Genomic DNA, 15,811 nt, shown 5'->3' with positions numbered 1-15,811 from the left:
TGCTGTGTCTCTGTCAAACAAATAAATAAAATCTTAAAAAAAAACTTAAAAACTTGTACACAAATCTTCATAGTACATTATATACATAATAGTAGTACCCTAGATGAAAATTATTAATGTGAATATATTTTTACATTGAAATTTACCTATAGGGCACTTGGGTGGCTCCTTCGGTTAAGCGTCCGCCTTCCGCTCAGGTCATGATCCCAAGGATCCTGGGCATTTGAGCTTCCGGCTCAGCAGGCAGCCTGCTTCTCCCATCCCAACACTCGTGTGCTCTAGCACGCTCTCTCTCTCAAATAAATAAATAAAATCTTTGGGCGTCTGGGTGGCTCAGTGGGTTGGGGCCTCTGCCTTTGGCTCAGGTCATGGTCCTGGGGTCCTGGGATCAAGCCCCACATCAGGCTCCCTGCTCGGTGGGGAGCCTGTTTCCCCCCACTCTCTCTGCCTACCTCTCTGCCTACTGTGGTGTCTGTCAAATAAATAAATAAAATCTTTAATAATTAAATAAATAAATAAAATCATTTTTAAAAAGTCACCTATATAGAAAGTAAGTTCAATCTCTTCCTTTTTGTCCATTTTCTAAATTATTCATCCTTGTAAAATAATACTTGAACTTTTCAAAAGCAACTGAAGACATAGAAAACACGCCAAAATTCTGGCTTACAGGCAGCAAGAGTAACTAGTTTAGACGATAGACGATTTACTTAAAACAATGACTCAGTTTTTGGACTCCAGCTTTGTTTATTTTTTCTTGCCAAACAAACATTATTATTTAGGTCAAACTGCAAGGTGCAAATAAGAAGATCCATTCTTTCTGTTGGAAGATGAAGAATTTGGAGAAGCACAGATTTTTAGTTAGAAGTTACCTTAGAATAAACCAATTCAAATCCATTTTCTTAGAGAAAGAAAATTATATTTGAAGCACCTTTGCAACGTGGGAAAAAGCAGCTTCCTCAATATAGATCTGCATTCTGATAACATGGGACCAACAATTTTTGGGATAAAAGGAAGCTTGGAAAATACTTCAGGGGGCACCTGGGTGGCTCAGTTGGTTAAGTATCTGCCTTCGGCTCAGGTCATCATCCCGGGGTCCTGGGATTGATCCCCAAGTCGAGCTCCCTGCTCAGGGGAGAGCCTGCTTCTCTCTCTCTCTCTGATCCTCCCCCTCCTTGTGTTCTCGCTCTCTAAAATCTTAAAAAAAAAAAAAAGTACTTTAGGTTGATTGAGAAATTGGCATCTTCCTACATTGTTGGTAGGAATTATAAAATGGTATAGATGCTTTGTGGAAAACAATTTAGTAGTTCCTCAAAATATTAGCCATAGAGTTACCATATGACCTAACAATTCCCCTCCTAGCTACATACCCAAGAAAAAGGAAAACATACTTCCAACATAAAAATTTGTACACAAATGTTCATAGTACATTACTTATAATACCCAAAAAGCAGGGTAGGGGGAAAAAAATATCCATCAACTAATGAATGGATACATAAATAATTGTGCATAAATAATTCCATACCATAGCATTTTATTCAGAATAAAAGTTTAGTATTTAAAAAAAAGTGAAGTATTGAGACATGCTGGGACATGGAAGAATCTCGAAAACATGCTAAGTGAAGAAACCAGTCACAAAAGATCACATGTTGTATAATTCTATTTATATGAAATGTCCAGAATAGGCAAATCTGTAGAGACAGAAAGTACATTAGTGGTTGCTTAGAGCTGGGAGGGGAGAAGGAGGATAGGAAGTGACTATTAATAGATATGGGGTTTCTTTTGGGGGTGATAAAAATAGTCTATTAAATTGTGGTAATAATTGCACAACTCTGTAAATATACAAAGAACCACTGATCTGCACACTTTAAATGGTTGAAATTGTCTCCTGTATGTGAATTACTTCTCAATAAAATTGTTTACAAAAATAAAATGAGGTGCCAAAATGACTTTAGGTTGTAAGCAATATTTGCCCTTGAAAGACTGGGGTAACTAACACAGTGGTGTTTACTAGCAAATTATGAAGTGAGAAGACTACCTATACTTAGTTTAACAAGTACATGCTTGATTTTCAGAAAGCAAATAATTATATTAAAAATTATGCTAATCTCGGTATGTTCGTTAGAAGCAATGAGATCCTTGTAGTACTACCACCTACTATTTTAGGTATAAGTGGACATAAAGTTATGTGACAAGAGTGTAAACCAGTGGTCTTCTAGTCCTCCTCTCATGCAAGGCCACTGGGGCCCCTGGATGGACGTCTAGCATTTTCATAGCCTGCATACAATTTTAGCACTGAAAGTAACTTTTACATTTATGACTTCAGACATGAAACAAGATCTGGGATGTGTCCCACTGACAGAGATCTAAAAGAAAGCAAGCTGCCCCAAAACCGAGGAGGCTGCAGGCTTAAATGCAATTGCATCTGCTGTCCCTTTTTCTCTGTATTTAATAAGAGTTCCTGAACATAGGTAGTGGAACTGATGGAGCCGTATTGTACATGCTCAAAGCTGTCAGAAGGCTCTTGGGTAGGAAAGGAGTGGCACGGATAAGAGATCTTCCATTACTGCAAAAGAACTACAGTTCTGGGGCGCCTGGGTGGTTCAGTGGGTTAAGCCATGGCCTTCGGCTGGTCCTGGGATCGAGTCCCTCATCGGGCTCTCTGCTCAGTGGGGAGCCTGCTCCTCCCCACCCACCGCCTCTGCCTGCCTCTCTGCCTACTTGTGATCTCTCTGTCTTTAAAAAAAAAAAAAGGACTACAGTTTTTACAAGTAAAACAATTTGAAGAAGCCAATTTGCAGGGCTTTGTTATGCACAAATTCTAACAAGTTCTTCTGAGCACTACATCTAATATTAGCACCAGTATCAAAGCAAACAATTTTATTGAAGTACAATCAGCATACAATAAGTGCAATGAGTATTCATGACATATGTTTACACCTTTGAAACCGTCACCACAATCAAGATAACCATTTCCATCCCTTCTAGACTTTTCCCTCATCTCTTTGTCATCTATCCCTTCCTTGACCCCTACCCCAGGCAATTACAGATCTGATTTCTGTTGTGATAGATTAGTTTGCTTTATGTAAATGGAATCATGCAGTATACACTTTATTTGTCGAGCTTTTATCATTCAGCACAAGGATTTTGATGTCCATCCACGTTGCTACATGTATCAATAGTTTGTTCCTTTTTATTGATGAAGAGTGTTCAATGGTATGGATTTACCACCATTTACTATGAATCTTGATAGAAAGCATTGTAGATCTTCCGACTTTGTTTTCTTTCAAAAAAATTTTGGCTACTCTAGGTCGTTTGTATTTCCATAAAAATTTCAGAATCCACTTGTAGATTTCCACAGAAAATCCTGCCGAGATTTTCTTTGGGGTTATACTTAGTCCATAGATCAATTTGGGGAAGAATGACATCTTTACAATATTGAGTTTTCTGGGCTCAGTCGTTGCAGGACATGACTCTTGATCTCGGTGTTGGAGGTTCAGGCCCCACATTGAGTGTAGAGATGACTTAAAAATAAAATCTTAATGAAATCCTGCCATTTGCAACAACATGGATGAACCTAGAGGGTATAATGCTAAGGGAAATAGGTCAGAGAAAGAACAATACCATATGATCTCATTGATATGTGGAATTTCAGAAACAAACCAAATGAAAAACGGGAAAAAGACAAACCAAAAATTAGACTCTGAACTGTTGAGAGCAAACTGATGCTTACCAGAGTGGAGGTGGGTGGAAGGGTGAGATAGGTGAGAGGGATTAAGAGTGCACTTACAGTAATGAGCACTGAGTAGTGTATAGAATTGTTGAATCACTATATTGTACACTGAAACAAATATAGCACTGTATGTTAACTATGCTTAAATTAAAATGTGAAAAAAATAATAAAATATATAAAGTAAAATCTTAACAACAACAACAACAACACAATATTGAGTTTTCTAACCCAAGAACAAGATATACCTTTCCATTTACTTAAATCTTTAATTTTTCTTAGCAACTTTTTATAGCATTTGGTGTTTCAGACCTTGTGCTTTTTTGTTCAATTTATTCCTAAACATTTCATATTTTTAATGTTTTTAATAAATGGTATTTTAAAATTTTAAGTTTCTGATCATTGCTAGTTATATAGAAATACAATTGATTTTGATGTATTAACCTGTCTTCTATAATCTTGCTAAATTCGCTTACAAGTCCTAGTGGGTTTCTTGGTGATACTTTCAGAAAAAATTTTACTTCTTCCCTTCCAGTCTATTTACTTTTATTTTTTTACTTGCCTTACTGCAGTAGCTCTGACTTCCAGTAAAATGTTTAACAGAAGTGGTAAAAACAAACCTTGTTTTCAATCTGCTGGGAGGAAAGCACTTCGTTTTTCACTGTAAGTATGATATTAGTTACAGGTTTTCAGTACATGTCCTTTATTAGTTACGAAGTTCCCTTCTATTCCTGGTTGGCTGAGATTTGTAGTACAAGTGGATGTTAATTTTGTCAGATTATTTTGCTACACTTACTGAGTTGATCACAGGATTTTTCTTTTTATGTCTGCAAAAATTGTGAACTACATTGTTTGATTTTCAAATATTAAACCAACTTTGCATCCCTTGGAATAAATTCTGCTTGGTTATGACATATACCATTTTGTCAGTTGTTGGATTTGATTTGGATAAATCCATGTCTACAAGGGATATTGATGTGTAGATTAGAGTTGTTCTTGTTTCACTGAAATGTCGTCTGGTTTTGGTGTTAGGTTAATGCTTGCCTCTGACAATTTCTGCCTTTATTCATTTTTTTCTTTTAAGATTTTATTTGTTTGAGAGAAAGTGAGAGCCAGCATGAGTCAGCAGAGGTAGAGGGAGAAGCAGACTCCCAGCTGAGCAGGGAGCCCATCCGAGGACCCAGAGATCATGACCTGAGCAGAAGGCAGATGCTGAACAGACTGAGCCACCCAGGTGACCTCCAATTTCTGCCTTTAAATTTTGTGTTTATACAATTACACTTACTGTGATTATTGATATAATTACGTTTAAATGTATCCTTTTTCTTTGTGTCTTCTATTTGTCTCGTCTATTCTTTTTTTTAAAGATTTTGTTTTTATTTTAGTTGAGAGAAAGTGAGAAAGAGAGAGAGTATGAGCAGGGGAGGGGCAAAGGGAGGGAGAAAGAGACTCCTGGTTGAGCAGGGAGCCCAATGAGGGGCTGGATCCCAGAACCCCAGGATCATGACCTGAGCCTAAGGCTTAGTCGACTGAGTCAGCTTAACCAACTAAGCCACGCAGGTGCCCCATCTCATCTGTTCTTTGTTTGCTTCCCACCCCCACCCCCACGCTTGTCCTATCTTCTTTTGGATTAATTAGAACACTTTTGAGATTTGATTTTTTCTTCTTTATCTACTTATTAGCAATGCATCTTGTTTTTTTAACTGATGCACTAGAGTTCACAGTGTACATCTTTAAGTCATCACAGTCTATCTTACATATTATACTAATTCATATATAGTATAAAGACCTTATAACCGTATACGTTCCTTTGTCCCCACCCAGCCTTTGTGCTATTGTTGTCATATTTACTTCCACATATATTATAGGCCCTATAATACATTGCTATTGTTTTTTGCTTTCAACAGATCACTATTTTAAAGATATTGTTAAAGTAAGGGAAAAGTCTTTTTTTAAAAAAGATTTTATTTATTTATTTGACAGAGATCACAAGTAGGCAGAGAGGCAGGCAGAGGGAGAGGGAGGAAGCAGGCTCCCCGCTGAGCAGAAAGCCCAACGTGAGACTTGATCCCAGGACCCTGAGATCATAACCTCAGCCGAAGGCAGAGGCCTAACCCACTGAGCCACCCCAGGAGCCCTGGGAAAAGTCTTTTATAGTTACCCCTGCGTTTACCATTTCTAGTGCTCCTCATTTCTTTGTGCAGATCCACATTTCCAACCAGCGACCATTTACCTTGTACCCAGAGAACTTCCTTTTTGCATTTTTAGAACTGGTCGGCTGGTGATGAATTCTCTCAGCTTTTATACATCTAAAAATGTCTTTATTTTTACTTCATTCTTGAAAGATTTTTTGCAGGGTCTAGGGTTCTAGGTTGATGGTTTTGTCTTTCAGTATTGTAAGAATGTTCCTTGTGCAATTTGGCTCTGCTTCTCTCATTCTTACCTTTGTTTCTGTATTTATATCGTGTTTCTCTGGCTGCTTTTAATATTTTCTTTTTGCTACTGGTCCTCGACAATTGCATTTTGATATGAACGGCTGTGTTTTATTTCATTTTTTCTCTTGCTTAGGATTTATTGAGCTTCTTGGATCTGTGAGTTTATACTTTTCATCACATTTAGAAAATTGAGGGTTATTATTTCTTCCTATCTGCATTCCATCTCTCCTCTTTCTCTTCCCTTTTTGAAACTTAAGGACACATGTTAGACTGCAGGATGTCCTGTAGTTCAGTGATGCTTTGTTCCTTTTAAACTCAGTCTTCTATCTTCCTGTGTTTCATTTTGAATAATTTCTATTGCCGTGTTTACTAATCTTTTTTTTTTTTTAAGTAACCTCTAACACTCAACATGGGACTCGAACTCATGACCCCAAGATAAAGAGCGGCATGCTCTACTGACTGAGCCAGCCAGGCATCCTAAATTTACTAATCTTTTACTCAGCAGTGTCCAGTCTGCTATTAATCCCATTCAGAGTATTGTTCATTTCAGAAAGTGCTTCTTTTTTCATCTCTAGAAGTTTGGTTTAGGTCCTTTTTATATCTTACATAACTCTTCTTATGTTCACATTTTCCTCTACATTTTTGAAGACATGGAGTTTGTATTATAATAGCTGTTTTAGCATTCCTAATTAATTTAACTAATCCTGTCATCTGGGCCATTTCTGGGACTGTTTCTATTGATTAAATTTTCTTCATTATAGGTTATATTTTCTTGCTTGTTTGAACGCCTCCTAAATTTTTATTGCGTGCCATTGGGTTGGGTTTTCTTTGTATCCCTCTAACCATGGCGGGGCGGGGCAGGGTGGGGGCTTTTTTCTGGGATGCAGTTATGTTACTTTCAAGCCTCGGTTTCAAGCTTTGTTAGGCAGCTCCAGAACAGCCTTTAATTTGAGGCTTACTGGACCAACTACCAAGGCAATAGCCTTCTAAAGATTCTGCTCGAAGCCCTCCACGTTAGGTCTTTCCACTCTGTCTGGTAGGAACACAAATGACTCCTGGCCCTGTGTGGCTCCAAGTGCTGTTCTGCTTCTTCTTGTCCAGTGATCTTTGTTCTTCAGCCTTGGTAGTTTTCTCACATGCCTGTGCTGATCAGTACTCAGTTGAAGACTCAAGAGGAACTCTTCCAAGCTCTTCTTCTGGGCAGCTCGCTTCTCTGGTTTTCACCCTGAAATTCTGATGCCCTCACCTCCCAGATCTCCCAGCTCTGTTTCCTCTGATTGGAGGTGCCCAAGCTTTGCTTGGGTTCCTCTTCCCTGGGCTGCAGTGTGGAAAAGTCTCCTGCAACCAGTAGAATGATAGGACTCACCTTGTTTGTTTATTTCTCTGAAAAATCGCTGCCCGCTCTCTGATCCCTGAAAACTATGACCTCATACATTCTGTCCACTTTCTATGTTATTCTGGGGAGAGACTAATTCTGGTCTCTGGTGACAGCAGAAATCATACCACAATTTTTTTTTTTAATTTCCCAATAATTTTTTCATTAAATAAGCAATCCAAATTTTCATGTTTTGAGTAATTTGACAAGATGGAGGAAGCTAAAAATGTGGGAAAGGTAAAAAAAAAAAAAAGCCTGAAATGAAAAATTGAGAAATGCAGAAAAGAAAAAAAAAACAATCATGATACTTTGCCAAAATGTAGCATGAGCTATTTTTTGCCCAACACGGGGCTTGAACTCACAACTCTGAGATCCAGATCTGACCTGATACCAAGAGCTGGACACTTAACCAACTGAGCCACCCAAGCGCCCCACTGTAGCACTAGATAATAATTAAATATCCCAAAGCCTTTTAGAAGACATATCAAAAGTTCTCTGAATTATTTGTTATATCTCAATTTTATAGCTTCAAGTATTAAACAGATCCTAGCATGGGCAGCTTTTTGAAAACCTACCCTTCCACTCCAATTGCGCTTATAAGTAAAATTTGAAAATTTTTTCCTTAAATCATGGAAGATATTGAGCATAAAACTTAATTTTCAAGTGGCCAGCTATTAACTCTAATGAGGCCAAAAAGGAATATGGTCATTTTCAGCACAAGTTACAGAATGAAAGAAGCTACTTTTAAAAGAAAACTTACATGAAATAATAAATATATTTTCCCCAGTGATTATAAAAAAAATTACCTCAGAGGAGTTGTCTCACCTTTTCCAAACAAAATCAATCACCTTTGGGCTGACCAAAGACACAGCAAGTTTCAAACACACATAAAGCATGGTACCATTGAAAAGGGCTTGTAATTCAGATATCTCTCCAGCAGGCTTCTGGAATCCTAATCACCTAAAAGCTGTATTGTCTGCATTCCTGCCAAATGGATGAAAGGAGCCCGGAAGGCTACTTCTGATAAAAAGGAAGGCACAGTAGAAATGTTACTATGTAAGGGTGCCAAAGGGCAGGAGATGTGGTGATTATCCTCCTCCAGTCACCTAAAAATACGGCACCTTCTGCTTCTTTTTTGAGGCTCCCAATGATCTCCATCTGCTGGCTTTCACATGTTCCTGTAGTTACCTCCACTGTGTGTGGACTGGACCCAGTGACTTGTTTCCAATGAATAGAATATGGCAAAAGTGATGGAAAGTCGTGCCTGAGATTAGATTACAAAAGGCTCTGACTTCCATCTTCCTCTCTCTCTCTTGCTCTCTCACTTGCTTACTGATGAAGGAGACTGCCATGTTGTGAATTGCTCAGTGGATAGGTCTAGGTGGCAAAGAACAGAGGGCAGCCCCCAGTCAACACCCAGTGAGGAACTGAGGCTCTTAGTGCAACATGCTGAGAGGAACGTAATCCTACCAACATCCTCCTGAGGGAGATAGAAGTGGACCACCTATAGTCAAGCATTAAGAAGACTGCAGCAACAACTAACACCTTGACTGCAGCCTTGTGAGAGATCCAGACTCAGTAAGCCATGTCCAGCTTCCTTACCCATCATCCATAGACTCTATAAGATAGTCAACGTCTATTGCTTTAATCCACTAAATGATAACCTGTCGCACAACAATAGAAAACTAATACAGATTCCATTTGATAGACAGTAACTTCCTCTAAGTCAAATTTCACTCAAGAAGAAATTGATAAGCATCTGAGAAGATTTATTTCTTACCCAGTCAAGGTAGTTATTTTGCCCAGAAAAAGCTTTGATATTTGCCAAGTGATTATGTCATAATCTCACTTCTGAGTTTAGAAATTAATCTTAAAGAATTGTAGTTTCCAGTCATACCTTTCCATTAAAAAAAAAAAAAAAAAAACAAGACTATGAGGTTCTATTTTCACAAGCCGTAAGTACTTAATTTTCCACTACTCTGAACAATAATATACTTCTAGCTTATAGCCAATTCTGGTCAATTCTGGAAACAAGTAGAAACTATTAGAAACAAGTAGAACTAGTAGAACTAGTAGAAACAAGTGGAAATTATTAGAGCTGTGGATTTGAAAAGACCTATCTATTTAAATAAACAGCCACCATTTTCTGAAAACTCAATGGGAGAAAAATCAAGTCGACAATTCTCATAAATAGTTAACTTAAGAAGTTATTCTCAAGCTGGTAGATACACTGATGTTTCACTAGTTCTTTAAAATCTATATGTTTTATATGGTCTTTGGTATATTGATACATTTTATAATAAAAAAGTTTTTAAAAATCAAACAAGGTTTCTGCCTTCTGACATTTAAGACTTCAGTTAAAAGTCAAGTTTTAAAGGGTACGTGCAGTAGTCATCTGAAAAAAGATGTGCTTTCTAAGCTTCCATTAAGTTTACCATACTTTAATTCTCCCAAAATTTTTAAGTTATCTATTTACCAAAGATCAGATCCTCCAAAGTTAATGAATCCTTTTGTTTTGGAAGATAAAGTGTGAAAAAAAACAGATTAAGGAGAAGCCCCCAAATCAGAAAAAAAAAAAAAAAAATTGTTCCCGCAGTTACTTCCTATTTGACCTTCCATAGGCTTATCTACCTGCCTAAATGGATTAATCTCTTCCTTTTCTCAAATAGTCAGAATCCCAAGGGTTACCTTTGACACTGGTATTATGGACCCCACTATGTCTTTATTACTCGCTCTGAGCTTTAACTATTACTCTTAATATCTAATTACATCATTTGTTGAACCAGTAATGCATGCTACCACTTTAAAGTTTGGAATTAGAGGGGCACATGGGTGGCTCAGTCAGTTAATCATCTGCCTTCGGCTTGGCTGAGGTCATGACCCCTGGGATCCCAGGGCCCTTGGATAGAGCCTTGAGTAGGGCTCTCTGCTCAAAAGGGAGCCTATTTCTCCCTCCTGCTTGGGCTCTCTCTCACTCTCTCTCTGAAATAAATAAGTAAAGTCTTTTAAAAAAATAAAAATAAAAAAATAAAGTTTGGAGTTAGATTACACTTCAACTCTGTTGGCAAATCAGGTTTGTTTTAGAACTGGATGCCTCTGGAACATTTGTTTGTAGTATTTTATAAATTCAGTGCTTTTTTTTTTTACTCTTAAAAATATGGCTCTATTTTTCATTCATTCAGCAAGTATTTACAGACCTTTTACTACATATCTGGAACTGTTTAAGACAGGTATGCAGCAGTGAACAAGATAGACAAGGTCACAGTCTTTATGCAGTGTCTATCTTAGCTGGGGGAGGGGTGAGATGGAGAATGCTAGGCAAGGAAAGTAAATTACCAACTGAAGTTTTGCATGACATAATATTTTTCAATAACCTTTGACCTGGTGTTATTCAAGGATTACTATATATACCATATATAGTATCAAAAAGTATATATACCTATATAGTATAGTATGTATACCTTTATATTATGCTGTATGTGTGCGTGTACCTCCTAATGCAGATTTGTAATAAAGTGACAATAATATACTCATGTTCACTTCTCTAAGTGTGCCCTAACAGGTTAAACCACACACTTATGACATCTATACATTATATATCAACATCTTAAATAACAGCTTTGAAATCTCTCAATGATAGGTTGCACTCCACTGAAAATCAAGATATATACACTTAATGCCATATTCATTAAAACAGGAAGGGAGTAACTCTCATCATGCATACACTCAAATCAAAGTTAATGCCACATGGTTTTCTTTCTCTTTCTTTCAGTAAAAATTCATAGTTTATCATTAAATACAAAAAGAAAATATCTTTGAGTAGACCCAATCTTTCAGGTCATGAGTATTTAATGAAAATAACAAAATTACTTAACACCTTTGAAGGAGAGACCATTCAGGTGAGAAAGCCCTTTTTGTCCACCTGCAGTGGATGGCTTAATACTATAGGGAAGGCATTTAGCAAGAGCCCACTGGAGATAAGAAATGCCCGGGGCTTTCTCCTCTTTGATCTACATACCGTGTTTCACGTGTCAAGGGTGTGACACCACCTTAAACACAAACTTACCCTTCCTCACTCAAACACCAAATTGGCAGGGGAGAATAGAGAGGGCACAGTGTCTCTTTCCTGGTTTGGCATGCCAGGGACAAAAATCTCTGTTATATAACTTTCTGTATCTCCAAAACAAACCGAGCTTCAAGCAAGAAATATTGTCACCCCTAGGAAAAGTTCTACCCATTGGAATATGAGACCCTCAGAATTGCAGATAGGAGTGTGATAAAAGCCTTAAGATATTTAAATACCTTGACTAAGCAGTGTGTCATCTGTAGGAACTTGAGAAAATAATCCGATATTTACAAGATTATTTATGTATGAAAGTTCAACACAGTGTTGTTTATACTGGTTAAACACTGGCGACAGGGGTGCCTGGGTGGCTCCAAAGGTTAAGTGTCTGCCTTCAGCTCAGGTCATGATCTCGGGGCGCTGGGATTGAGTCCCACATCGGGCTCCTAGCTTAGTGGGGAGCCTGCTTCTTCCTCTCTCTTCTTCCTGCTCCCCCTGCTTCTACTCTCACACGCTCTCTCTCTACCAAATAAATAAATAAAATCTTAAAAAAAAAAACCTGGAAACAAACTAAATGTCTATCTAATAGAGATTAAGTACAGAGCAACCATATTCTGAAATGACAATCAAGTAAGGAATATTTCAGGATGTAAGTAAATATTCACAATATATTGTTAGGTTAAAAATGAGGTTACAAAATATAAAAAAGTATTTAATCGAAAAGAAAATGTCAGTAAGTGTCATAGAATTCACATAGTAGTAAGCCAGTCACTCTTTTCAGATATTACTTTAAATCAGAATACTTATTATAAGGAAAAATCCAAAATTAAACTCTTAGATAATGTACATGCTATTATGCTTCAAAAGATTAAGGGGATAAATTTTTGGACAGTTATAAATAATTCCACATAAGCTTTTTTTATGGTGACCCTACTTGAGATTTGTGACTAGCAAATATTAATGTATTTCTACTCTTGAATCACTTCATGAAATTCTTTTATTCCTTGTGGGTATGTGAAATTATGTGGTTGGTTGTTTTTGCATGAACAATATGAAATGCCCTTCTTCATTAGGTAGGATTCATGCATATCTAATTTTCCATGGAAGACTAATGACAATGTAATATGCAATATATGAATAAAATCTAGATGGAGTTGCTGTTCATGGTTGACGTGACATTGATATTGTTACCTTGAAATCAGCATTGAGGGCATCATTCTTCTGCATTTTATATGACTGAGGGACATTTTGAATTTTATAAATAAATGTTATACCAATTGGTCTTTAAAGAAAAAGTAGTGCCAGTCTATTAAAATACTGATGTATCTTCATAATAGCAATAGATAGAAGTAGAGAATATGAACTGATGTGGTTGAAATGAAGAAAACTTCACAGATATCAGTAGAGAATAGCTAAGTCTTTCCTTAAAAGGGCATACAATTATACGTTGACATTCCTTAATAATTACCTTGGGTTCGAAAATTATTGAAATAATTACTCCTGGGTCATTATATCAGAGCAAAAATCCTTCTTGCATGCTTGTAATCTGTATTTTGAATAAGGATTATGCAGTGGATTTGAAATGCAGAAAAATATGAGGTTACAATGTATTATATAGAATAAGATCCTAATTACATATATGCATATGTATATGTATAAATGTACATATAAATTGAAACGTTAGATATATGCCCAGAGGTAAACAGTGATTATCACAAGGGTGGCTTTTGTCTTTCTTACTGCTTTCCTGTGTCTGTCTTTCTTTCTTTCTTTCTTTCTTTTCTTTTTCTCTTTTTTAAGATTTGTTATTTATTTGAGAGACAGAGGGTGCAAGTACTCGCCTGTGGTGGGAGGGGCAGAGGGAGAGAATCTCCAGCAGACTCCACACTGAGTACAGAGATGGACAGGGGGCTTGATCCCATGACCCATGAGAACATGAGCCCAGTCAAAACCAAGAGTCGCACACTCAAACAACTGAGCCCCCAGGTGGCCCATGCTTTTCTGTGTATTTCAAATTTCTAAGAGTAAAAAGCTGATACTCCTTTTGTCGTCAAAGAAAAGAATGATAATTTTAAACAAAGTCTACTTCTCTAAAATCCCATTATTCTCATTTGGCTATCGCTCTTCCTGTCATCACTTTCTGAGTGTCTATGTATTGTCAGTACCTTCATGATATCAACTGTCAATGTCTGATATTTATCAGAATTTCACAGGTGTAGGAGTATGAACTTCCAATTTATCTTGAATTTAATAAGGATTTGCGAAATTAAATTAAATACATTTATCCTTCTGTTAGCCTAGCCTCTGTAACAGAGCTGCAAGGTGATGGGGACTTCTATGAGGGGAGGGGATAAATTAACATTATGCCAAATGTTAATATAAAAGTCACAGGCATGATACATTTCTTGGCAAAACAATATTATGAAGATGCAATGCCATAGGCCAAGAAGAAATTTAAAAATGTTCCAGAGAGGAGTGGAAACATTGGGAAGACAACTAAACATAAAAGAGTTGGAGGCCCTCCCCCAGAAAAACAAAAAATCTTAAAAACTGGGAAGTCTTTCTTCCTTTCCTTTTTACTCCTTCCTTCCTTCCCTTTTCTTTAGCAGTTATTTTTAGTTATTTATCTCCCTTTTAGAACTACATAATGAGAAAAGTTTTCTTCCTTCCCCCAGCTCAAAGATTTTGAATTATCAAGCATGTGAACGAGTGGGTGCCTTCTGTCCAGGTGAGTGCAGCCGGAAATGAAGACCAAGGGCCTAAAGGCGCCATCTTGGGGGTGGTCGTTAGAGAGTAATAGACTCTGCACCTATTGAGAGAGGCATGGGGAAGTCAAACCAGCATGTGAAGCCAAAAGAGACTGTAAGAATGGTGCTTGGTCCCCTTTGGCGCTGGAGTGAGATCACCAAGAAAGAGCATGCAACATCATTGACCAATAATTGGATTTAGGGGTTGGCAGCAAAAACAAAACAAAACAAATCAAGGACAGCAACATATGTCCCTGGGGTGGTGACAGAGCTGGGATTGCCACTTCTGGGAAATCTGCATGAAAGGGGCCCTCTACTAAAGGAATTACTTAAAACAAAACAACACAACAACAACAACAACAAAAAACCACTGCAGGTTTAGGGGAGAACAAGAGTAGTGAGAGTTGCATTTGTACCTAACAGAGGGCTGTGTCATCGCCCACAGCACCCCCCAGCACAGATAGCTGGGGTACAGCCAACAGTGGCAGACAACTTTCATCAGACTGCTACAACTTTAAGCATCCAATGTGCCAGGCCGTGGCTGAGAGCAGCTACTTCCATTACGGGAACATAAAACTGAAAGCTGCAGATGACCCTTTTTCTATTCTGTGCTTTGCTTTCCAGCAAGTCACGTGGTTATCATACTTCTCTTTACTTAAAACTGGGCAATAACTTCTTTCTCACCTTGCAGGTGCCTCCCGAAATACAGCTAACACAATGCTGTGCTTTGGCTACTTTGTTTTTTAAGAATAAACCCAAATCAGCATTTTTAATCAGCCACATTGGACCAGATTGAGAAAGAACAGTTGCCTTGTTCCTCTTTATGACCAAGCAGGAAGTTTCAGAGCAAACCTCCACTTCTCAGGAAGTTTACGTCAAAATGAGTATTGACATCCTGTTTAATAGAGTCTCACATTTTTTTTCCCTCAATTCCAGACAGTCACTCTTTGAATTAAAATGTTTGAGTAATCGGTCCTGAAATTGTGTTTTCCTTTGACTCTTCTGAGACTCTCAGAAGACTATGTATATCTGTTCTAAGTGACAAATGGAATATTTCCATGACTAATAGTGATAAAAGTTAAAAAATTTTTTTAGTCGTAAGTGCCTGTAATTGTAACTCTATTTATAATCTGTATTCCCTATCCCTTATTCACTTGGTCTTTCAAGTAGGTCCTTGTTAACCATATTCTGAATCATTAGTTGTGTAGCTAATCTACTGAAAACAAGCAAATAAAACCTTCAGGGAACATGCTGGTGCTTCCCCTCCAGGACATACAATGTAATATTAAAGTGAGGGAGGTGACACGGTGGTGGTTCTAGATCCTCTAAAAACTGGTTGTATGACTTTGGCTAAGTCCCTTAAACTCTCTGGCTTCAGTTTTCTCACCTAAAAATGAGATGGGTGGTTAAATGATCTTTAGTACATCCTGTCCAATTGTACTATGGAGAAGTGGAAATCTTTTT

The sequence above is a fragment of the Enhydra lutris genome, unplaced genomic scaffold (genome assembly GCF_002288905.1).
Source record: "Enhydra lutris kenyoni isolate GAN:26980312 unplaced genomic scaffold, ASM228890v2 scaffoldscaffold4, whole genome shotgun sequence".
NCBI lineage: Eukaryota > Metazoa > Chordata > Mammalia > Carnivora > Mustelidae > Enhydra > Enhydra lutris.
The sequence above is the reverse complement of the archived record's forward strand: the minus strand, read 5'-3'. Positions refer to the sequence as shown.